Below are 25,843 nucleotides of genomic sequence, written 5' to 3'. Positions count from 1 at the left end.
GTGGAATATTCATTAACTGAGGCAGGGATTTTTTGGAAGTAAGGTTACAAGCTTTCTTTTCCTTATTTGGTCAAGGGTTTCCTGTCAGGGCACACTTGGGGAGGAGATTTTACAATGTTCATATAATATGATGTAGGAATAATATGAACTTGCACATACTTTGTCAGCCATCTTGGTCCTGTCTGATTTGATCTGGTTTCTTGTGGAGTGCCTCCAGGACAGGCCTCTGACTTCCTCATCGTTGGCCATGACTTCCCGTTGCTGGCCTTCAGGTCTCTGATTAGAACCCAGCTAACTGTCTACTCTAACAGTGACTGTAAGTTCTGCTAGGCTGTCCCCACGAGTGCAGGACCTCTGTTCTACTCACACTGGAGTTCTAATTCAGGTAGTGGTGGGCACACAGTAGACACTTGCTAACTCCTGATTGGGTTGAAGGAAGGAAGGAACGTATTAGACTTGCAAACAACTTTATGAATGGAGGAAGGGATTTAGTCTTTTAAATTCTGAGAGTTGAATTTGAAGAGACCCTCCTGGGCCGTTGGGGAGAGTCTTAAGAGAGCACTGAAGGCAACACTCCAGAGCTGGGAGACGGTCAAGATTCAGCTTGACATTCGCGGTGATAATCATAAAAATGATTCACATCTATTCCATATTCCATACCCTTCACAGTGATTATGTTAACACTTAGAATGCCACAGCCTGGCCCATGTTCAGCTCCTTGCTTGGTTTGAACATGTTTTACACTGAACCTGACTTTGCTGATAGAATTCAGTAGCATTTTCCTAGACTTGATCTGGAATTCTATAGCCTAGTTTGGGTCTCTCTGGTGCTTGTTTCCATAGGACCCTGGGCTGCTTCTTCCATAATGAAATAAGTGTGTTTCTAGGGTCACACTTCATTGCACTTTGCCACAGCAGCATGCTAAGTTTCTGCATCCCTCTCCGCAGCCTTCTCACAGCATCAGAGAAGGGACCTTGGCAGGCTCTGTGCTGCCTGGCCCCTAAGCCTGAGAGCATTTTTGTTAGATAAATGAATCTGTGTCGGGAGGGTTATTTTTATAGAGGGAATGCAAATCAATGCTAATGTCCATGCATTTTAAATACTACCAGGGGGTGCCTAGAGCAGGGCTTTGGCTGGAAAAAAAAATATTTTAGCATGGAAAATTTTACCCAAATAAAAACTAAAGTGGATGCAGCTTTTGCACATACATTTCTGTCTTAACTCCCCTGTGAGGTGGGTGTCATTCTCACCTCAGTGTTATGAAGGAGGAAACCGAGGAGACTCTTGAGAAACTTTGTTGTTGGCTGGAGGTCACACAGCTGGTCAATGACAGCGCAGACCTTGACCCAAGTCTGTCTCCAGATTTTATGATCTGACATCATCTGGTAATTATTGAGGTGACATGGCTTCAATTGGTCAGACACCATGGATCAATAGGACAAGGATGCTCTGTAAAGGAATCCAGGTTGTGGTCATTTTTGAAAGGTCTTACTTAAAAGCAAAAGGTGGACTAAAGGACTTTTTTAAGTTTCTTCTCTCTCTCTCCTGCTCTGCAATTCGATGCAGCTTTGTATGACTTGCAATTTTGAATACAGCTAGTGTGCCTACAATGGAGACTCTTCTACAGGTAAAACACACATGAGCACTAGAGAATCTGGTTCTGTCATCCCTTTTAATACTTTTAAGTTCATTGCACAGCTGTTTAGGAAGGGCCTTTGTTGTGCGGGGAGCAGTCTGCAATGCCCTTGGGAGCACAGCTGTGCAGCAGGAAGGGGCAGACAGACCTGCTTCTGCCCCCAAAGAACTTGCCCTCTAGCATTTTACTTACTATAGCTGGAAAACCTACTGTTAAAAAATAACATTAAACTTCCCATGTTTATAGAGTAGTAGTCATCGGTGCTATTCTTTTTATATTCACTTTTTCTTTTTGTGCTATTTTGGTATCATTTAATTAGGAAACATTTGTTGAAGATCCACTGTCTTCTTGACACACAGAATAGATGACTACGTGACCTGTGGCCTCGAATAGATATGTACAAAGGGAAAGTGACTGTATAGTCTGTGAGTGCTGTATGAGTGGTTTGCAGAATTTACTTTGGAGGTCTAGTGGGTGGAATTACTAAATCTGCTGGGGCGGGGGTGGGGGGCAGGGAAGGAAGATAAGAATTGGGAAAGTCCCAAAATGGTGTGAGCCGACCTAGTCATTTTTGGAGTGGTAGCTCAAGACCATATATTTTATCACGTAATATAAAGTGCAAATGTCACTTAACTATTCAGATGTTAATTTTACATGACACTGAATAAAGTTTTGCTAAATAGTACCCAGCAGAGTATACCTTCAGTATCTGTGGATTTAACATCAATGATTTTGATTAATCAAGAACTATTTTATGGGTTCCTGATAGGAACACTTCCTAACCTTGCTGGGAATCCATGCATAATTACCTGGCTTTGGAATGCTTCATGGAGGCAAAGGACTTGGGGAGTGAGTGTGTCCAGCTGACTGTGCAGCTGTCACATCTGAACTTGTGTCTGTTGTTCCCCATGTCATCCTGAGTCGTCTTGTGCATGAGCAGAGCTGTGATTGCTTTGTTGAAAATGACCATCATTTGAAATATTAAATGCTGAAAAATTTAGAAAGTTAGTTAACTTGTGTTCGAAGAGAATGCACAAGGGATGTCTTTCCTCAGAAGAGTGTTAGCATAGAACTAAAAGAGCCTGTAAAATCATCTGAAACTTGGGGTGTTAATGTAGAGTATCCATTCTTTTTACATTGTGTCAGGGGGCCGATGGACGTAGAAATTTTTGGTGTTAGATGGGGACTGTACTGAAGCATAAGGAATTTGCTGTAATAGAGTAAATAATGTTGTGAAATTCAAAATGCCTTTAAGCTTCCTTGGGCTTTCATATTCTACATTATATCCACAGACTGATACAGTGCCTATAATGTAATAAATGCTCAATATACATTTGTTGTCTGGAATTAAAAAGTCTTATGGACATTAAAATGCTAACACTCATCACACACATTACATATTTATTTTTTCATTAAAGGATCAATTCCCAAAGATTTTTGGGGGGCTAGATAGCATGTTTTAGATTAAATGACTATATAATTTAGTTTAGTTTGAGATATCTTATTATTTAGAAGGTATCTGTTTTCTTCTAGGAACATATTTGTCTTGGAGATTAAAAATATCTGTATCTATTAGGACAGCATTGACGGTCTAAAATGCTGGCCACCATGATTAGGCAGATTGTAAAAGAAATTTGGAGGAAAAAAATACAATGAAATGTTTCAAAATAGTGACATCTGTTAACTCACATTCAGTGCCTAATGTACATTTTTCCTTTATGTTTCTCTCTCTCTCTCTTTTCCTGAAAATATCCTTCCCTCAAGTTTCCCCCTTATCAGAACAAAGTAGTAAGAGGTAATTTTTTCAAGCCAAATGTGACAGAACACACATCAGCATTCAGGAATGAGGTTTTTGCACTAGGTAATAGTGTAATCGGTTTTGCCAGCAGCAGAATGTACAATCCTATTAGAGATGGGGAAAAGGAAAAGTATCACCTTAATTTACCTCTAGGCAATAGAGCAATAACTTAGGGTGCCTAAGGCTGCCTGTGTAAAGATACTTTAATCATGCAGTAAAAACATTTTTAGTCTGCTGCCTGCTTTAGATGAGGGAAGACTCTCCTAAGTTAATAAATGAAATTCATTCAGCATACAGTCTGGCAATGATGATATGCTATTCTTAATCTTTGTCAACATTAAATCTGTTAAAGAAATTTAGCAGGCTAGAATGAGATCAGTTTCCCCCACCACATTCCCTTTAAAAATTGGACTGTGGTCTTTGGATTGGGCTGATACTGCACAGGAAGGAATTTCTCCAAAAGGAAGGGAAGCCAGGGTTTCATTCCACAACCTTCAGACAGAAGCTGCTTTCTATTGTCTTGTACCTTTGGGACTGAACTCATTATAGTAACCATCAAAGTAGAAAGTCTTCAGCTGGGGGTATTTCTCATGTTTGCTTTCTGGCTGTATGGGGAATGTGATCTTTAATTAGTTCAGGATATAAAATATTGCAGAGAATTTCCCAGGCACACTCTGCTTTGTCGTCTAGGTCAGCAAATGCAATTCTGTTTTAATTGTGGCTGAGCTATTGTCTTAGACTGGTATTCCTAGAGTGCCTTTTACCAATTAATGGTAATATACTACTGGGAAATCATGTTGCTTTGTGGAAGCTCGTAAATAGCAATACCCTAATAGGCTGTCTATTAATAGTAATACAAAGTCAAGGACCTAATGCCATTAAATGGTGGTATTCATGTGTGAAAGCCTTCTAGCAACTACTTTAAGGAATTTCACCAGTCAATTGTGTGTGTGAGTGTGTGTGTGTGTGTGTGTGTGTGTGTATGTATCCATGTGCACATGCGTGTTTTCTTCCTGTCTCTTTCTCTCTTCTTTGTCTGTCTGTGGGGCTCTTTTCTACTATGAATTTCCATTTTCTGTCAACTCCATGATTGATTGGGTTCAGGGAAGCAACACGTGCCAGTTGTTGCCTTTGAACCTGCACTTCAGATGTGTGGCGTTTTATTTCCTCTCCTGCCTCTTGGCTTATCATCAATTCTAGCAGTGGATTTTGACATGTGCAAATTAATAATCATTCAGTCAAAATGAATATGGTGACCTTTGTGCCCACACAGTGTACTAAAAGGAGAAGGATGTGGTGCTCATGAACTCGAGGAGTTTACAATTTAATGAGAGAAGCAAAAATGGATGCTTTTGTGTGTATCTATATATTTTTCCATCCGTCTCTAATAGTCTGTCAACTTATTATAGTCTAATGTAACCACATGCTTTTTACATTCGCATGTGATATACTCCTGAGAATAGTAGTTAATTTTATGGAAGACAGAATTAAGAATTGAAGTGACCTCTCTAGGCTGGAAAGCTGAGCCGAGAGCAAGGCAAGAAAATATTACAGGGATAAAAATAAAACTTTAATTGAGGCTCAAAAATGTGATTATACAAATGCAGGATGGAAAGATGGCCCAGCGGTTCATATGAAAAACACTTGGATATTTTAGTGACCAGAGCCTGGAGATGAAGCAGAGTGTGAGATGGTTTCTTTCCAAGAAGCCTAATCCAGCCTCTGAGGACAGTGATAGACAAGTGTGGGTTTTAAATGAACCGGTTTTCCACGGCTCTGTCCAAACAGGCCACATGTGTCAGGGGTATTGCATTAAGGGAGATTTTCAGACTCAGTACCATCTAGGAGAAGATCGATAGTATAGGAAGAAATGGATAACAGCTATCTCACAAGAGTGAAGTTCAAAGACAACTCAGAATGTTGACTCCAAAAGGGAAAAGGTAGAAAGGAAATAAATTCATTTATTGTTTTAGGACTTGTGGAGTAGAATAGGCTTAGTGCATAAGCTGTGTTATTTCAAGGAGTGAGAGTGAAGACAGGCAAATATATGAACCCAGTAATCACAACTGCCTATTGGTAGCACGCAAAGGCTTGGGAAGTCGGGAGCTCATGGGTAGTGAGCCTTCAGATGAGACCGAAAGGATACTAAAAGTTGAGGCCTGCCATCGGTGGATGCTTGCATTTGATGATCGTGATACACTTAACTGTGTTAAGGTTCTCAAGACATGCCACACTCAAAAAAGAAATAAACTTAAAAAAAGAAAACCCTCCCCCACTCTCTCGCTCTCAAAAAATAAACTTAAAAAAAAAAAAAGGACATGCTAAATGGACATGAGAGCAAAGCCTGATTCTATTGCTTACTAATAACGTGATCATGAAAAACCTACTTCAACTTCACACCTGTTTCCTCATCTTTAAAAGAGATTGACTTGGGACGCCTGGGTGGCTCAGCGGGTTAAGCATCTGACTTCAGGTCATGTCATGATCTCGTGGTCTGTGGGTTCAAGTCTTGTGTCGGGCTCTGTGCTGACAGCTCAGTTCCTAGAGCCTGCTTCCGATTCTGTGTCTCCCTCTCTCTCTCTCTCTGTCCCTCCCTTGCTTGCACTCTGTCCCTCTCTCTCAAAAATAAACGACATTAAAAAAAAAAATATCCTCTCCAGCATCTATAGTCCCCTGATTTGTTCATTTTAGCCACTCTGACTGGTGTGAGGTGATATCTCAGTGTGGTTTTGATGTGTATTTCCCTGATGAGGAGTGACGTTGAGCATCTTTTCATGTGCCTGTTGATCATCTGGATGTCTTCTTTAGAGAAGTGTCTATTAATGTTTTCTGCCTATTTCTTTCCTGGATTATTTGTTTTTCAGGTGTGGAGTTTGGTGTGTTCTTTATAGACTTTGGATACTAGCCCTTTGTCTGATATGTCATTTGCAAATATCTTTTTCCAATTCTGTCGATTGCCTTTTAGTTTTGTTGATTGTTTCCTTTGCAGTGCAGAAGCTTTTCATGTTCATGAGGTCCCAGTAGCTCATTTTCTGCTTTTAATTCCCTTGCCTTGTACCCCGATGTTTATAGCAGCACTTTCAACAATAGCCAAATTATGGAAAGAGCCTAAATGTCTATCAGCTGATGGATGGATAAAGAAATTGTGGTTTATATACACAATAGAATACTACTTGGCAATGAGAAAGAATGAAATATGGCCTTTTGTAGCAAGGTGGATGAACTGAAGAGTGTTATGCTAAGTGAAATAAGTCATATAGAGAAAGACAGATACAATATGTTTCCACTCGTATGTGGATCCTGAGAAACTTAACAGAAGACCATGGGGGAAGGGAAAGAAAAAACAAAAGTTAGAGAGGGAGGGAGCCAAACCATAAGAGACTCTTAAAAACTGGGAACAAACTGAGGGTTGATTGGAGATGGGAGGGAGGGGAGGATGGGTGAGGGGCATTGAGGAGGGCACCTGTTGGGATGAGCACTGGGTGTTGTATGGAAACCAGTTTGACAATAAATTTCATATTAACAATAAATAAAATAAAATTAAAATTAAATAAAATAAAATAGATTGCCTTAAGTACAGTGTAATAAGCACTCAATAAGAGGTAGCTATTATCGTTCTAACCTTTTGTACCAACTCGTTCTTCTTTACTTTAACCTGAGAAGTCAGCTGAAGATCAGCTGGTGAAATCCTGATGTAGTGCTCAGTTCACATTCCCTTGGTAGTGTTAGCCAGGATTCAATTTGGCAGCTGAATGTCAAGAAGTTTGAATCAGAAACTGTGGCAACAACAACAAAGTTCCAATCTGCTTTCATTCATTCTACCCACAGGACATGGAAAGTGATATTGGAATCTTGCAACTTCATGAAAATTCCTGATTATAATACTCACATTGCCTTATAAAACAATAGTAACGATTTTAAAACAATAATGTTAACAGCCGTAATTGCTAACATCTAATGAGTGCTTATTGTGTACCAGGCACTGTGCTAAACCGTTTAAATACTAAACAATTAGTGTTCCCTACTACTTGCATTATAGTAGGTGGGTTAAACATATTATGTATATTCTTTAAGACTCACGTACCTTCAGGAGGTGTCATCCCCACTTCATAGATAAGGAAACAGGTGGAGAAGTTATTACTTGCACAAGGGGACATCACTAATAAATGTCAGAGATAAAATTAGAATTTTCACCTGTATTTTCACTGTACTTCCTGACTCCAGAATCAGGTCTTTCTAGTCAATTCATCAGCTGTTTTCCACCTGCTTTGGCCATGACCCTCAGTAAGAAATATATTTAGATGTGTTTTGTATCACAACACACTATGCTTGCTCCCTCACATTCTGTCACACTTACAAAGCACCGTTCATCCTTTTTACACACGACACATTCCAATGTCTCCTATTCTGTTGCATTTCATTTTAAAAAATACACAAGTCAGACCTATTAAATTGATTTTGCATCTTACTAAGTGATCTTTACTAACTGTAATTTTCAAAATAACGCACATGTGTTCTTTGTCTTCCTGTAGGAATAAAAATTCTCTGCATTCGGTAAATTATAGTACTCATATATGTAAAAGGATTTACTTCTTACTCTTTTAGATGGTCCAATGAAACGGTGTCATTTCTTAACGGCAGAGGTTATGGTGAAGGAGAAGCACATTATATGAATCATGTTGTCCAAATGAATTACTGCTGTCATCTGAATTAAAACAGATACGTTGTTCCAAATCAGAGTCCTAAGTGACTTGAACATTTCCATTGGAGATGGTGAATTATTATGTAATGGAAGCTAAATAGTTGTAGTTTTTCATTTTAAAACACCCATAGCTGTCAGGTTCAGATCACACACAAAAGCCAAGTTGTGCCATGAAAAATACCGTGTGAGGCCCAGAGAGCATACCGATTCCGCCAACAAGCCAGACATCTTGTGAGGTCAGTGCTCAGACGCAGGCATGGAGGGAACAAGTTTAACTTACTTTTGTGATTTTTTTCCATTCATCTCTTTTGGATGCTTCCCAGCGACTACGCCTATTTGTTTAAGGGGCATTTGAAACCTTTCTGGTCTCTGCTCGGGGCTCAGCTCTGAGAGCAGAAACAGAAGGAAGGTATTCCAAAGGTCCATTGGGTGTGAACAACTGTTACTTTGGAGTTTAATATTCATTCTCTGTGGGAAATCAGGCAAATGGCTGATGAGCTCTGCCCAATAAAATAAAGCTTTTTTATAGCTGATGTTAAAATTGTATGTTGGCCATGTCTTTGAAGCATTCCCTTAACTGGCTAGGAATACATATATTACACTTTTGCCTCTTCTTCCTTGCTCTAATTTCTTTTTGTACAAGGACAGTTATCCTGGTGGGCTCGAAAGTCTTCCTGACAAGATTTACTTGTTAGCATGTTCCCTGGCAGGACATTTCTGTGAATGGCTGCAGTTCAGGAACATTTATTTCCCTTTCATCCAGTACACATTTGCTGAGTGATTACATGTGTCAGAGGCAGAAAGCACAGAAGATGCATAAGACATTGCCCCCCTTTAAGCCACTCGCGGAGGGGCACCTGGCTGGCTCAGTCGGTGGACCATGCAGCTCTTGATCTTGGGGTTGTGAGTTCAAGCCTCACGTTGGGTATAGATTATTAAAAAAAAAAAAAAAAAGACTCACAGAGGTATCCAATTTATAAAGAAAATTGCGGGGCGCCTGGGTGGCTCAGTCGGTTGAGCGTCCGACTTCAGCTCAGGTCACGATCTCGCGGTCCGCGAGTTCGAGCCCCACGTCGGGCTCTGGGCTGATGGCTCAGAGCCTGGAGCTTGCTTCCAATTCTGTGTCTCCCTGTCTCTCTCTGCCCCTCCCCCGTTCATGCTGTGTCTCTCTCTGTCTCAAAAATAAATAAACGTTAAAAAAAAATAAAAAAATAAAATAAAATTGCAAAGTAGTGTGTTAAATGCCATAATAATGGTAGATATAAATATACCGGTGTGAAATAATGGCCATGTCTATTTGGGAGGTTGATGGCTTCAGGAAGCAGGAAGTGCTCAATTTCTGTCTTAGAGGTGGGGGAGGGTGGTTCTTCCAGGCAGAGGGAACGACATAGAGCAATCGCATGCACTGTGAGGCAGGGAGAGGAAGGGGACAAGGGTGGAGAGAGGAGTGAAAGCCTCGTGGAAATGGCCGTGGCCGTCCAGTGGAGGTTGTCCATGTTCACTTGCTACCTTGTTTGAATTGGCTCTGGACACTGGAGCACCCGTCTGATCACTTCCAGGCCAGGTTTTTCTGCAGAGACTGACTCTGGCTGGCTCTCCCTTTTATAGTTGTCCTTGGACTTGCTGAGACTTGCTGTTGGAGACTGAGCAGATGGTACACTGATTCGTGACTTTGGGTGTCCGTTTACATCTCTGGTCCCAGCTCCCGTTTGTGCAGCAGATGCATTTTTGAGGAGCCGAAGCTGAAAGTGCCAGTGTGCTGCTGTTGTGCCGCATTGCCTTCTCTGTGCCGCCTCTGCCGCAAGGCCAGGTTACAGACCCACGACTGCTGCAGCTTTGTATGGCTTATGTGAATACGGTGCCAGTTGGTGACAAGCTTAGATTCTCTCAGCTGGGCCTCATGCTAATTTAATTAAACTTTGCTTTTAGCAGCTCTTCCTGTTTCCACTCTCCTGAGAACTAGGTGTATTTTTTTTTTTTTTTTTTTTTTTTGGTTTTCAACTCGTTGCCACATGTTGCACACTGTTGATGGATGTAACAAATTATAATAATTCTTGGCTGGGCTCTTCGCGCACAATCATCCAAACTCCATTGGTGATAGAAACACCATGCACTCATTCAACAAATATTTATTGTTCATGTACTGTGTGCACAAGCTGCCAGGTGCCCTGTAGGTGCTGGAGTCTGTGTTGAGTAAGGCAGGCAGAATCCTCTCTGCGCTGGGGGGGGGGGGGGGGGGCAGGGGGGTGTATTACAGTCCAGTGGGGAGATAGACATTAATCCCATAATCAAGAAAGATCACATGTGATGAAACCCACTCCTCAAGGAATACTTCTATGACTAGAGAACATGCCTAAGTTTTGAGCAGGCAGCTGGTCAGAAGTGGCCCTTAATTCAAGAATTCCTTCATGCAACCTACTATCCGGAGTGATCTCCCAAAACTCCAGGCTACATCTGCAATCTCTTTTAATACCACCTTTCCTGTGTTGTTCCTTTCTGTTGCAACTTTCCATAGGGACCTGGAATTTCATCTGGGTTGGACTCTGAAGAGTTAGATGCACGAAAGAAGGAAGGGTGACTATAGCAATGTCCCGTGAGAATACAGGAGCCATCGTTTTTTGGACACCTTCCGTCTTTTCTCTTTTATCTTAGTTTATCCGTATTATCTGACCAAGAAGCTATCCTAAGTTTAACCTAGAACTGCTTGGGTTGAATGAGACCCTCTGGATACCAGTCTCATACATCTTTATTTTAGTGAAGCAACTTTCCTTTACATATTGGATATTTATCAATAATGTACATACACTGTCTGTACCTAGCCTCAGAAGCCTTCATTCGACTATTTGCACACATTTTTAAAAATTTTTATGTTTTTATTTTATTTTGAAAGAGAGACAGAGTGTGAGCAGGGAAGGGGCAGAGAGAGAGAGGGAGACACAGAATCCGAAGCAGGCTTCAGGCTCTGAGCTGTCGGCACAGAGCCTGACACGGGGCTCGAACTTACGGACTGTGAGATCATGACCTGAGCCGAAGCCGGACGCCCAACCGACTGAGCCACCCAGGTGCCCCTGTTTGCACACATTTTTAAACAGCATGCTAATATAGTATCATACTATAATTTTTATATTATCTTGAATTTCAGCAGTAATACAGATACCACATTGTTACTCCATTTATTTTGGAGTTCCTGAAAGAGTGGTTTCTGATTCTGTGCATATTACTTGCCTCACATTGTGGGCCGTGTCTCAATTAATGTTCTTACCAACAGGAGAAAAATCAACATGATTTTTCATCTCCGTCTTGAGGAAACTGCATAGCAATTTGTTCACAAATCTCAATAATTTGTTCTAAAACTAACATTTACCTGTATTGCTATTTACACAGCTTGGAATTGCTAAGCACATTTAAACCTAGACATTCAGAAAGAGCTATCCTATCTGCAGCATAAAAGTAGCAACAGACTCATCACACAGTTTTCCCCTCCTCTTTTACTTTCCTAGTGCAAGTCAACATATTTACCCAAAATGCAGGCCTTGTGCATAAGCAACCTTAGCTGAAGGGCTATAACTACTTGAAGAGTTGTCTTTTGTTTTCTTGGCAAAGCTGGGCTAACAGAGTGAGTTAGTATTTGCCTGTGTCTTGTCAGTGCCTCTGGTACTGTCCGCAGAGCCAGTGGGCACATTTCGTCTCAATTACAAATAGAAGATGAATGCAGGGTGGTGTGTGTGTGTCAGAGGTTAGAACCATTTAATAGGATGAAATGCGAATGAAAATTGGAAAACAATCCAACATATCTATAGAAGATGAGAAAGGGAGAAACTCAATTAGAGAAAACCATACACTTTCCTCCTTCTGGGCCTGGGTTTCTTTGCACTATTGTAGTTGCTTATTTGGTTTTAAATAGGAAAGCGAAGAGTTTATTGTTTCCATTGTGCAGAAAGGTAAGGTGGTTTCAAGGATTTCATTCATGTGCTCTAATGCTTATGTATAGTCTCTATAACCTAATCAGCCTGACTTAATTACCTACGTATGGCATTGTCTGTGCGATTTTGACAACACTGGCCAAAGGAAAAAGCAATTTTGTGAGATTTAACCTTGAAAGGGTGAAAGAGAACAGAAGTTCTGTGGGGTGCTTTTCCCATGATAAGCTTTTATAAACTTGTCATAATAAAATGCGATTGTGGGTTTTTAGCCCACAAATAGGAAGAACAACAACAATGCTAAACTTAGACCTGGATCCATCTTCTTTGTTTGGTGTGTGTTTCCCTTCCATTACCTAGAATGTGTTTTTGCCAAGGGAATAAATTCAGCTATTTTGGTATCAGATGTGCAGTTATCTGTGCAACCTCAGTAAAAATATTGTCTTGGTAAACATCAAATCAGCTGTGAAAGTCAAGAGTGCATTCACTTGAGAAAAGAATAAGTGAGCTGTATGCTTTCATTATTTTATTAGGAGGTTACTGAAGGGTGTGCTTCTTCTGGGGTAGTAGGAATGAGATTTCTGTCTGGATGGATGGATGCCCCTTACTTACTTTTTATATTCTGATATAGGAGACATAAAAAAATAATATGAAAGCGTTCTCTCTGACTTGGAGACAGAGATCCCCCAAAAGGAAAATTTCCACAAAGCTTCAGCATGAAAGGAGAGAAATTCCAGTGGATCAGACCCATTTTAAAAAGTGGACTTTGGACCAGCCTACATTGCTTACGCATGATCTTTTGTGGACATGTGGGTGTGCACACAGACTCCAAAGTTTTTACCTTGGTCACCTTGATGTAGGGAATCTTTCTTGGAGTCTTACTTTCTTGAAGGTGAAAAGCCTTTTCCAAGCAAAACTCAAATTCCTGTCCAAATGAAGACTCGTGGTAGCTAGTCTTCTAGAGACCCTAAATGTTCTTTGTGCTGAGTTAGAGTAAATAAGAGTAAATAGAGTAAATAAGTCTAAATATTGGATTAAAGTATGACTAATATCTGACAGCACATCCACCTGAAAATATTCTTACTTGAGGAGCTAAAGGTTATGTTCTGACACTTCATTGAAAAATCCCACAGCACTTTTCAAGGCTGAAGACTTTGATTTTGTGGACAAATTTTAATTTAATTAAGGTTGTGCCTTATGTACAATCTGTCTTGTCAACAACATTTGCAGCACCATCTCTCTGTCAGCAGTGTTTTGTCTTACCACAAAAACATGGCCTTTTGTTGTTAAGTCAAATCATTAAAATACGATGAGGAATGGTTTAAAGATTTTTATTTACAAGGTCTGCTGCCATCTCCATAGATGATAAACTTGTGTATTGTTTTTTACTTTTTCATTTTCCTCAACAATAATACAAATCCTGTAAAAATTTAGTCAAAGATGGGGCGCCTGGGTGGCGCAGTCGGTTAAGCGTCCGACTTCAGCCAGGTCACGATCTCGCGGTCCGTGAGTTTGAGCCCCGCGTCAGGCTCTGGGCTGATGGCTCAGAGCCTGGAGCCTGTTTCTGATTCTGTGTCTCCCTCTCTCTCTGCCCCTCCCCCGTTCATGCTCTGTCTCTCTCTGTCCCAAAAATAAATAAAAACGTTGAAAAAAAAATTAAAAAAAAAAAATTTAGTCAAAGATAGGGATCAGAAACCACCGGTGGGTATATAATTGGTAGAAACTTTGTGGACGGCAGTTGATTCAAACGCTTTCAAAACGTTTATTCGCTTTGACCCACCAACTCTACTTTTAGGAATTTATCCTAAAAGATAATTTAAAAAAAGATGTAGTTACAAGGTTATTCATCTGTACATGAATTATAATAGTGAAAAATAAAATACGACCTAACAAATGACCTAACAACAGGGGCTTCCTTGAGTAAATGATTAGCATCATGCATTTTAGCATTAGCATACTTTTAGGAATTTGTCCTAAAAGATAATTTAAAAAAAGATGTAGTTACAAGGTTATTCATCTATACATGAATTATAATAGTGAAAAATAAAATACGACCTAACAAATGACCTAACAACAGGGGCTTCCTTGAGTAAATGATTAGCATCATGCATTTCAGCTCAAGCAATATTGTTTGAGCACCTAGTGTGTACTAGGTATGCCACAGTGCTGTAACGGGGAAAATCCTTGCACACAGAGAGCTTACATTTCCTTGTGTTTGTGGGTTAGTGGCAAGTGGGCATCACTATTAAACAGTCATTAAAAGGCCATCTCATGGAACTATAGCTATTGATGTGGAAAGATGTTCAGTAAGCAATGGTGAACGAGGATCTACAATTACAGAGAAATAATGCTGCTTTAAGGTGACAATAATATAGAACTAAGGCAATGCACTAAGGATATTAACAGTTATTATCTTTAGGCCACAAGTGAATGAGTGCTTTTTTAAAAAAAAATTATTTATAGTGTATAATTTCTTCTTTAATGGAGTGTTAAACATTTTTTAAACACAAAGATTTACCTAATTACCAATGTGAATGCTACAAAACTTCCTGCGAGGCCAAAGATCATTCCTTTGTTCTTTGTTCCTTCTTTCCTTTCTTTGTGACTATCTCTGTTTTCCTTCCTTCTTCCTCCCTTCTTTCCTTCCACCTTTCTGCCTTCTCTCTCTCTCGTCGATAACTGAAACATGGAAACAGAAAATAAGTTCAGTTTCCCTCAGATAGCTATTCCTTTGTTTGTCTACCATTGCTAAAAGAAAATATTTCTAGGAGCACCTGGATGGCCCAGTCTTAACCGACTGACTCATGATTTCAGCTCAGGTCATGGTTTGTGGGATCAAGCCCTGCGTTGGGCTCTGTGCTGATAGTGCAGACCCTGCTTGGGATTCTCTTTTTCCCTCTCTCTCTCTCTGCCCCTATCCCACTTGCATGGTCTCTCTCTCTCTCTCTCTCTCTCTCTCTCTGAATATAAATATATAAATGTTTTTTAAAAAGAAAATATTTCTAGATACCTAACCCAAATCCTTTGTAGTGAAGGTTGTGCTTATTTCTTCTTCTAAAGAAATAGAATCTAGCTAATTGCTGCCCTTCATGTAAATGTAATAAACCTCCATCTTTTCAGACCCTTAACAAAACCACTTTTCTTGACTTTATTTTTTTATATTGTTTGAGAGCATTTTCCACTGCTTTAGATTTCACCCTTCTATTCTAGTCAGCTGTGAGGCTCTCTATCCTTGCGCTGTGTATGGTACTTATGCTAATTAGCACAGACCACAGACAGGGTTTGAGGCTGGGAATAATCCGGGTTACAGGAAAGGAAAAAAAAACAACAACAACACTGAATGCAAGCTGATGTATTGCTCACAGTCTGGTATTCTGTCTGCTTCCTGTTTCCAGGCTGTTGGTGCTTGGTGGCCCACTACACAGACTAGAATTACTGTACAGAGAGAATAGGTATGCATTTTGAGTCTGTTAAAAACTGGTCCTGAAAAGTTCATTTTTTTAAAAAATCAAGTACCAAATATATGTTTACCAAGCCCCTAGAACTTCCTGGCCAGGGAGGCTATCAGGCATGCAGCTAAGATTTAGAATTCCTGAGTTCCAAACAGACAAGGAGAGCTGTCCATTTTCATTAACTCCAAAGAAAAGCTTGAATTCAGCCCACAGCCCTTTGCCTTAATCATAGGAGCAGCCCTCCAGCTTCCAGTCTTGGGAAATAACATGGAATGAAGGCGGCTTGCATTTCAGTACATAATTGTTCCCAACAACTGGGTTGTGGGTCTTTCTTCTCCTCCTGCAAAGATGAAAGATGTCTAATCAATAAGAGTCGGCGTGAAGAGGAGGGAGCAGAGTAGAACAAAAGCGTCCAGGGTGGATGCCAATCCGTGGATGAGAGCCTGCGGAGAGGGAGCGCCTTGCTGATGTTTTATCTGGGAGCCTGAGGCTTTGATTCTGACTGCCTACAGTACCTGGGAGCAGTGCAGCATTTATGTGCATGATAAAATCAACTGATGTCTTCATCAAGCTTTGTTTTTGCTTCAAGTCTTGGGGATATTACCATGACACCATCTGCATTCTAGGTAGCAAAGGGACAACCCCAAACTAGATGTAGTTTTTAAGAAAAATTTGTCTTTTAAATGGGATAATTCACAGATGGAGCATTGAATTTCAGAGCAAGTTAACTATCAATTCTGCATATACATTCAAGAAGTCTAAAACCAATGACAAACACAACCTATTCCCATTTTATTTTGCCTATGGATCACAAGGTAGCAAAAATCTAGTTGACTTAGGTTTTTTTTGTTGTTGTTTTTGTAATGTAGGTATTTTTCAGCCTGCTTGTCTAGAAAGACTCCGATATCCCAACTTACCCCCCATTTGCCAGACGTTACGATGCTATCCTTCATTTACTTACTCAATGTTTATAGCGTTCCCTAGGATAAAGGGACAAAAAGAAAGTGCTAAGGAAGAGGCAGAAGAGGTAAGTCCCAGCCCTGGCTGTCTGAGTGGCGGGGGTTTCTCGGAACCTGAAACCTCCTTGAAGCATGAGGAGGAGAGAGGTCATTTTTGGAGGCATGGACAGAAAGAGCAGCACGTGAAGGTGTACACAGAAGCAAAGGAGGAGTGGACATTCAAGGAAGACTCGGCCCTCCAGTGCATTCTATCTCAAACCAATCCAACATCTGAGAATCTTCTGAGAAGATCTGAAAATGAATTCTGAATAACGCATCACAGCAACTTTTAGAAATTGAGGAAAGCAATGAAACTATCGAAGTTCTTATCATCAAAGAGCTGATACCATCCCACTGTGAGGAGCACATGGGCATGGAATTGCCTTCTTTTTTCATGATAATGGACACATGTGGATAGATCAGCAGGCAACTCCTGTAATGAAAAGAGTGTGTGACTCCTTTTCAGTGCTCTAGATTCCAGGGCTGACTTTGCCACTTGATTAGCTGGACCATTCACTGAAAAGCCCCAATTTAAAAAGTGCATTGAAGTGTATGTTTACATATGTTATATGCCAAGTATGTGATGTAGAAGGTATATAAGATATATGCATGTATTATATGTCCACACTAAGTGTACTTGAAACATTTTAAATATCTGAGATTCTCTCCACTCACAATTTCTCTGTTCATCTTGCCTCATCCCATTTCAACTCATTTCAGTTGTGCCGTATATTTCAGACTGGTGGCAATTATAGATACAACCACAGGAGTGCATTGAGTGACCCTGGTTGGGCCTATGAGGATAAAATCCCCATTCTTCCTTAATTGTTACCACCCTCTGCTCAGAACAATGATGCCTGTTAAGGCATTAAGAACCTTATGCCAGTCCAGGGGTGAATCAGAACAGAAAGAACAATAGTGTCCGTATGATCCTGCTGCGGGCAAGCAAGGGTTGGATAAAAATGGTTATGGATTCCATGAAGAAATCCCATGTGTTCTCAGAAATGAGTCTAGCAAGAGTTTGATTCTGGAAGGAATAATCAGTTTAAAAATGCCCTTAGATGCGAACCATGGGGGTAGCTGGGTAAAGGGTGTGCAGGAACTCCCTGTGCATTCCCTTGCACCATCCTGTGATAATCATTCATTATTGCAAAATAAAACAAAAAGTTAGCAAAATTTTTAAATGCACTGAGAATTGGAAGTTAGTGTTTTGACTAATCAGAAATGATAATTAAATGTATAGGCACAAATAAACAGACTCTATGAAGGACATCTACAATGAATACGCCATCAGGTTTTTTTTTTTTTTAAGTTGCTTTGTCTGTTCTTGTTTTTGGTTTTTTTTTTTTTTTTTTTTTTTTTTTTTTGGTTTGTTCTTTGTTTTTTAACTGTCTCAGAATCTACATTACTTACCTTGGTAAGGGGTTCTTCATCATGTGATAGCTCCCCACACCCAAAGCATCCCCTGAACCATTTTTGACAGAACTGTTGGGGGCTTGGGGGTGTCATTTGTTTGGAGCAAGATGTCATGTGAGACCTAGGATGTGGCCTATGGGGATATGGCTGGAAAGTAGATAAGGTGAGTAACCTAGCATGTAATGGTCACCTGATTATGAACAGCTCCATACAATTGTTCTTTCATATCAAATATTTAGAGCTTATTCAATGAGAACAATGTGTGTATGTGTGTGTGTGTGTGCGTGTGTGTGTGTGTATATATATATACATACATATGTATATGTATGTATATATATATGTATATATATTTTCGAATATTTTTGAACGAAAAGGAACAATTACAACTAGCATGTGATTCACGCTGGGGTCAACTAATTACAGTTTAAGCTGTGCACGGTTCTGTAGCAATTAATTACTGTTTGTGTATCTGCTTCTACAACTAAACAAACTAAATATTAAGATGCCCAAAGAATTCCAGTCCTCCATTGCCCTTATTATACATCAAAGAAAGATGAAATAGGAAGAGGAAAAAAAATGTATAAATGTGAACATATCTCAAAAATTAAAAAACATATTTAAAAACCCCAATTGTATTTTTAAAGAATTTTTTAAATGACATTTTCATACGTATCAGCATAAATTCAAGCATCTCCATTGAATCTGCTTTTAGCATTTCCATGGTAGATGCAAATGGGAGAGTAGGAATGTATCCCCATCTGGAATATTCCACCTGAGCCCTTGCCACTGAACTGCACTATCTGGGACATGCTAAAAGCTCACTGTGGATGGTTTGTCTTTTTTTATTTAAAGTTTATTTATTTGTTTTGAGAGAGAGACAGAGATAACACAAGTGGCAGAGGTGCAGAGAGAGAGGGAGAGAGAGAAAATCACAAACAGGTTCTACACCACCAGCACAGAAGCTGATGTGGGGCTGGAACTCAGGAGGTGTCATGATCATGACCCGAGCAGAAATCAAGGGTTGGATGCTTAGCCAACTGAGCCACCTGGGTGGCCCTGGTTTATCTTTTAAGTAAGATTTATTAACCACCCATTTCTACCCCCCCTTTGGACACACTTGTGAATGGACAGATATTCATGTCCTATTGATTTCAGAGGTAGAGATGGGGAGGCAGAAAGGACTAGAAGCCTACATGGTATATGAGGACAGAACTCATAGATTGGAGAAGAAAAACCCTGGAAAGAGAGGATCAGCTTCTGATATTTGAAAACCTATCACAGGTGAATGGTGGTTTGCAGACCTGTTTTGGTTTATTTGAGATCTGAGCAGGGGTACAGGTAGAAATAGCATTCAGAACTAGAGAGAGAGTGGCCTCAGTTTGAAGAACTTCCTGTTAGCTGAAAGTCCCTAGTAAATAATTAGGGCCCTGTCACCAGATTCAGAGCAGAGGCTGGGTGTCCCATCAGAGATGTTGTGGGAAGGATGCTTTCACTAGCGGTCAGTAATACCTACGGTCTTTGAAATCCCTTTCAGGTCTGATTTATCTCATCAGTGAATTAAACTAACCTACTTTTGATTGGATGTCAGGAGCTAAATGCCTTCATGAAAACAAATTTATTGGGGTGCCTGGGTGTCTCAGCTGGTTAAGCTTCCACTCTTGATTTGGGCTCAGGACATGATCTCCTGGTTTGTAAGTTCGAGCCCCGCATCTGGCTCTACATTGACAGTACTGACAGTGTGGAGCCTGCATAAGATTCTCTCTCTCTCCCTCTGCTTCTGCCCCTGTCCCCCTATCTCTCACAATAGATAAACAAATTTAAAAATAAATAAAAAAGAAAAAAAAAACAAATTTATTGCATGCCTGCTCTATGCCAGGCATCAGATAGAAACTCTCCTCATAGAGCCCATTTTCTGTAATGGGCAGATGAAAGGAGGCTCCTTTGTGGAGATCAATACTGCTATCTGTATTGAGATCAATTAGCTAACAATACTGTGTTAGCTAATAGACTAAGAATATGCATATTTTTATACATCAAAACAAACAGACTCTCTTTGCAGAGAATTGATACTTTTTTAATATTCTATAAGGATAGACCAAGAAGGACCTTTTTAAATATTTTTTATAGTCAATATGGAGGGAGACCTCAAACAGGAAGGTATAATATTAACTTAATATGGTTTGCTCAATTAATAACTCTGTCAGTGGAAAAAATATCTTTGGACATGAAATACTATGTGGATTTGATATGTTTATGGATTAAGAAGACAATATAATGTTTTGGTTGACAACTGGTCTCGAATTTGACAGACCAAAGTTTGAGAACTAGATTTTCTATTTACTGGCTGAGTGATCACTGGCAAGTTTCTTAACCTAAATCTGTTTTCTCGTCTGTAATAAGGAAATAGAAATAGTAACTACTTTATGAGTGTTTGGCACTAATAAGTACTCGCTGAATGAATGAACAGCTAAGACATTTTAATGAAGAATGCATTTATTGTACCTTTTATAGTTCCAGGCACACAATGATCAAACAGTGATAGGTATAGAGGTGTTGGTAGTGATGACAGGGGTTGTAAAGTTGTTCCTATTTGGGGGTAATGTGATCATCTATATAGAAAATGACATGGAATTTGTAACAACTCCTTACAACTAATAAGTGAGTTTAACAAGGCTGCAGGATATAAGATAACATAACAAAAATCAATCATATTTAATATACAAACAGCAAACAATTAAAATTAAAATTAAAATAATAACATCATTACAATAGCAATAAAAATATGAAATTCCAGGGGATAAATTTGGCAAAAGATGTACAAGGTCTGTGTACTAGAGCTCTAAAGCATTGTTTAGAGAAATAAAAGAAGACATAAATAAATGGAGAGATACACCATTTTCATGGATCAATGGACTCAAAGTTGTTAAGATGTCAGTTCTTTCCAAAATGATCTATAGAGTTAACACAATCCCAGTTAAAATGCTAATAGGTTTTCTTAAATTTTATATGGACTCTAAAGCTGATTCTACACTTCATATGGAAACACTAAGGATCTGGAATAGCCCAAACAACTTTGTAAGAGATGAGCAAAATTGAAAGAGTTAACACTTCCTAATTTCAAGACTTTCTATGAAGCTCCATTATTAAGACAATGTGATACTGATGCAAACATAGCAAAATAGATCAATGGAACAGAATGGAGAGTCCAGAAATAGACTCATGTATACATGATCAATTGATTTTTGACAAAGATGCAAAGGCAATTCAGTGGAGGAAAGATCATCTTTTCAATAAATATGGCTGGAACCATGAATATCTACATACATTAAAAGAAAAAAAAGAACTTAGAGCCATATATTGCACCATATATAAACATTAACTCAAAATTGATCATAGATATAAAACCTAGGACTATTAAATTATAGAAGAAAATGTAGGAGAAAATCTTTATGACCTCTTAGATGATTTCTTAGATGCACCAAAAAGCATCTAAAAGAAAAAAATTTTTTGATTGGATATCATTAAAATTAAAATTTTCTGTGCTTCAAAAGCTATTATTAAGAGAATGAAAAGATAAGCAGCAGCCTGGAGGAAAATATTTGAATATCACATATCTGATAAAACACTTTTAGCCACATATAAAGGACTCTTAAATCTCAGTAATAAGAAAACAAACACCCTAATCTGAAAAATGGATAAACAATCTGAACATTTATCCAAACAAGACATACACATTGAAAATAATCACTTTTAGGGAGGGGTGCCTGGGTGGCTCAGTCGGTTAAGAGTCCACCTTCTGCTCAGGTCATGATCTTGCGGTCCGTGGGTTTGAGCCCAGCGTCAGGCTCTGTGCTGACAGCTCAGAGCTGGAAACCTGCCTCAGATTCTGTGTCCCCCTCTCTCACTGCCCCTCCCCCACCCATGCTCTGTCTTTCTCTGTCTCTCAAAAGTAAAATAAATGTTAAAAAAAAAAAAAAGAAAAGAAGCACTTTTAAAGATGCTCAATATCAGCAGGAGGATGCAAATTAAAATTACAAGCCACCACTGCATACCACTGGAATGTCAGAACTTAAGGAAACTTACCATGCAAAGTATGCCAAAAGTGAGAATGTATAACAACTGGTATGTTCCATATTTACTGCTAGTGACGTACTTGCACATAAAGCTTGCATAGGAATGTTCTTAGCAGTTTTATTTGTAGTATCTAAAAACTGAAAGCAACCGAAATGCCCATCAATAAGTCAATGATTGAAACGAATCTTGGTATACTCATACAATGGAATACTTTTATTATTTGTCAGTTATACCTCAGTTTTAAGAAATTAATGCATGGTGGTTATCACAAAACTAAGGGCTCATTACATGGTTTTGGTAATCTTTGGGCAATCTCAAAAGTGAGTTTTTGCTTAATAGGAAAGGTCATGTGGGCTTACATTTTTAGTTCTGACCATGTCATAATTAGCTATGAGAACATAATAGAAAGCAAGAAAATACTGTCACTGGGCATTTGTTGTATTAGTCAGATTAATGTGGAGCCTTGGATGAATCTGAGAATAATGATTAACACATTTCAGGATCATTCTTGTCATTTTTTCCTCAAAATTTTAGAGCATTGGCCTGATCTCTGAACATTTAAGTTCCAAGATACTGATCCCCACTTCTAGTTAGTGACTAAATATAGCTGTAAATATTGTATTTTAATCGGAAAGAATTCTGATTTCTAGAGGATATATCTGATCCTTTATTAAAAAGTGAAGTAAAATTCCACTCATATTTTAATTGGCATTAGTGGATGTCTTTCATCCAAGGACTTATCAAAATCATTTTGTAAAATATTTTTTAATGGTTATTTATTTTTGAGAGAGATAGCATGTGTGAGCAAGGAAGGGACAGAGAGACAGGGAGAAAGAATCCCAAGCAGGCTCTGGCTGTCAGTGCACAGCCTTCCGTGGGGCTCAGTCACATGAACTGTGTGAGATCATGACCTGAGCCAAAATCAAGAGTCGCACGCTTAACCAATTGAGCCACCCAGGCGCACCTCAAAACCATTTAATGTCCAAAGCCTGTGATATACTATCTTCCAGTTTGACATGTGCGAGAAAAAGGAATTAAGTGACTTCCAGAGATCACAAAGCAGATCTGTGTGTGTGTGTGTGTGTGTGTGTGTGTGTGTGTGTGCGCGCGCACCCGCGCATGTGTGCATGTGCTTATACATGCATGTGAGTGTTTGAGTGCATGCGTGGTAGGTAGTCAGCCAAGATACAAACAAAACTGGCCCAACTTCTTTGATTTTGTTGTGTTGTGTTCTCTTTTTAGTGGTCTTATTTTACTATTTCCCAAATAGGCCAGTTATTTTCACAAAAAGGTATGTCATGGGCAAGTCACAAAGACTATGAAAGAATGCCACATGAACAGAGAAGAGAGAAATATCTAAGGCAACAGTCCATGCCAGAAGTCTCTCCTCTCAAAATTGTCCCTTGCTTTTGAATGTGGTTACTGTTTATAAGGCTTCCAGTACTGCTTTTGATTCACATTTACATAACATATTCTCAGCATCTGCTGTGTTACAAGTATTTTGCCGGTTTCTTGACATACATTTAATTACATGATCACTGGTTACATGTAATCATGATTACATGATTAAGCTAGACTTCCTTGGTTTAAACACCTTGTCCATGGCCAAACAGGTAGTACTCTACCAAACAGGTAGATTTACAAAACAGTAAATCCAGGAGTCTGGATTTGATATTAGAGCATTTGAAGCAAACACACCTGAGTTCAACAATTAGCCCTTCAACCTTGGACAAGTTACCTACTCACACTTGAGACTTCCTGACCCATCCATAGAAGACAATTATAAATCTCATATTACAGAGAAGCTGTGTTGCAAGCTTCACAGCATATTATAAATGCTCAGTAAATGCTATTTCACTTGCCTCCTACCCTCTTCTGGTGCTAGGTTTTTTGCCCTTCCTAGTATATCAGTCCAAACCAGTACAAAACCAGAGAAGACAGAGTCCTCCTGGCTGTTGGTTGTGCAATTTTCCCCTTAGAGCATATCTCCTCATCAGAGATCTGTCTTCTCAGCAAAATTATGAGTGCTCTGAAGACAGAGATCTTCTCTCAGTTATCACTGTTCTTCCAGTGTCCAGCACAGGGTCCGGTAGATGCTTATGAATTGAATTGACAGATCTCATGCCCAGCTTCTCAGTGCTTCCCATGTTTCCCATGCATCTTTAGAGCTTTCTTTGCAACCCATGTCCTGCATCCCAGGTCCTGCCAGCCTACTCTATGTCTCCATTCCAGAGACTGCTTGCTTTCATGTCACCTGACCATCCTCTGACTTGAAACGCTCTAATCCCCCTGGGTGCCAGTGAAACCCATGTCTGCATAGTGTCTCATGGCTGTGACTGCTGTGAGTGTTCCAGAAAGCTGGCCACAGTGTCTGTGGTAGGTCTGAGCCTTATAGAGGTGCTCATGTCTGACCCAGTCTCCGGCCCTCTAGCCTCTCTGGACCTTAATGTCATGTTCGCGTTCTACACCGTCTCAGCCCCTTTTATAAGGCTGCCTGTCACTCATTTAGTCAATGGACACATAGCATTATGTTTATACTCATTGTGTTTTACTCTTCCTGCTTTTCTCCCTACCCTGTTATCTGCTATCTGTCCTCCTAATGCCATATTGGCATTTCTATTTTGACATTGATATAACACCCATGAATCTATAGGAACCCATATTGTCTTATATATTTCCATTGAGAATATTTAAGATTATCTAGTACTGGGGTGCCTGGCTGGCTCAGTTGAGAGAGCGTGTAACTCTTGATCTTGGAGTTGTAAATTCGAATTCCATGGTGGATGTAGAGATTACTTAACAATAAAATCTTAAAAAAAAAAAATTATCTTTTGTCCTGTTGCATAACAGTATGCAGGGTTCTTAGCTGGATAACTTTGGAGCTGAATCTTCATCAGTTAGGTTCTCTCCTTTCGAATAGTTTAGTTATTCTGAGTTTTGGGCAACTTTGAGAATTCCAGCCCCACTGGTTTCTGGACAGATTCCCTCCTCTCTTCCAATTGCCGTACGTGGCATTTTGCTTACGTAGGGTCTGTAGGTCAAACTATGTGCCTAATACAGTCTGAACTTTGATGGGAATACAGAGGACAGAGGATCCAGATCTATTAGAGATTAGAGAACGATTTCTTGACTTTTTCCATGGCTTTCTTTTTGGGAATAAGGATTTACATGAATTGCATGCCTTCCACAAGTATCCTGACTGCTGTTAGATATTTTATAAGCCAAGCCCAAGTTTTCCCACCACAGTGAAAATGCTTAGGCACTCCTCTGTTAAGTTTCTGTATCCTGGTGATTTGAGTGAGGGCTGTGAAGATATTCAAGAGCACTGTGTTTTCTCTCCAGCTTTTCTGGCAGACATCTGATTTCCTGGTTGGCACTTGTTTCCACCATGAAATGGGAAAGGTGAAGGGAGCAGGTCAGGCATTTTTCTGCTTCTAATTTAAAATGATTGTCCATGAGTATCTCTCACAGTAGCTCAGAATTTATTTAGCACCCTCTGTAGAGTCCTTGAGGGGGTAAAGATCATTTAGAAAGTGTGCTCATATGGCTTCTTCTCTCATTCTTTTGGAATAACTGTGACATTTGGTTTTCAGGGAAACCGTGTGAAGGAGGCTTATATCTTTGCATGCAAAATATTTTCCATCCTTACTGGCAAAAGAACATTTGAAAAGTCTTTTTCATTTTTGTGAACAAACAGATAAAATAATTTACCCTGGGAGAGCTTTCCCTTGCATGGGAAATAAACTCAGTATCAGGTCAAATGGAGATACGGACCTGATATTGCCCTGATTTCCCATGCATCACGGGAAGTGTTCTGACCTCTGGCCTCCTCCCTTCCCATTGCCCC

General features: G+C 39.6%; 1 protein-coding gene across 5 annotated transcripts in view; it reads left to right on the top strand.

Annotated features, from left to right (window-relative positions):
• Positions 1-25,843, top strand: part of FAT3 (FAT atypical cadherin 3) — a 671,242-nt gene that overhangs the window by 283,011 nt on the left and 362,388 nt on the right. The gene's annotated exons all lie outside the window — the stretch shown is intronic.

The sequence above is a fragment of the Leopardus geoffroyi genome, chromosome D1 (assembly GCF_018350155.1).
Source record: "Leopardus geoffroyi isolate Oge1 chromosome D1, O.geoffroyi_Oge1_pat1.0, whole genome shotgun sequence".
Lineage (NCBI taxonomy): Eukaryota > Metazoa > Chordata > Mammalia > Carnivora > Felidae > Leopardus > Leopardus geoffroyi.
The sequence above is the reverse complement of the archived record's forward strand: the minus strand, read 5'-3'. Positions and strand labels throughout refer to the sequence as shown.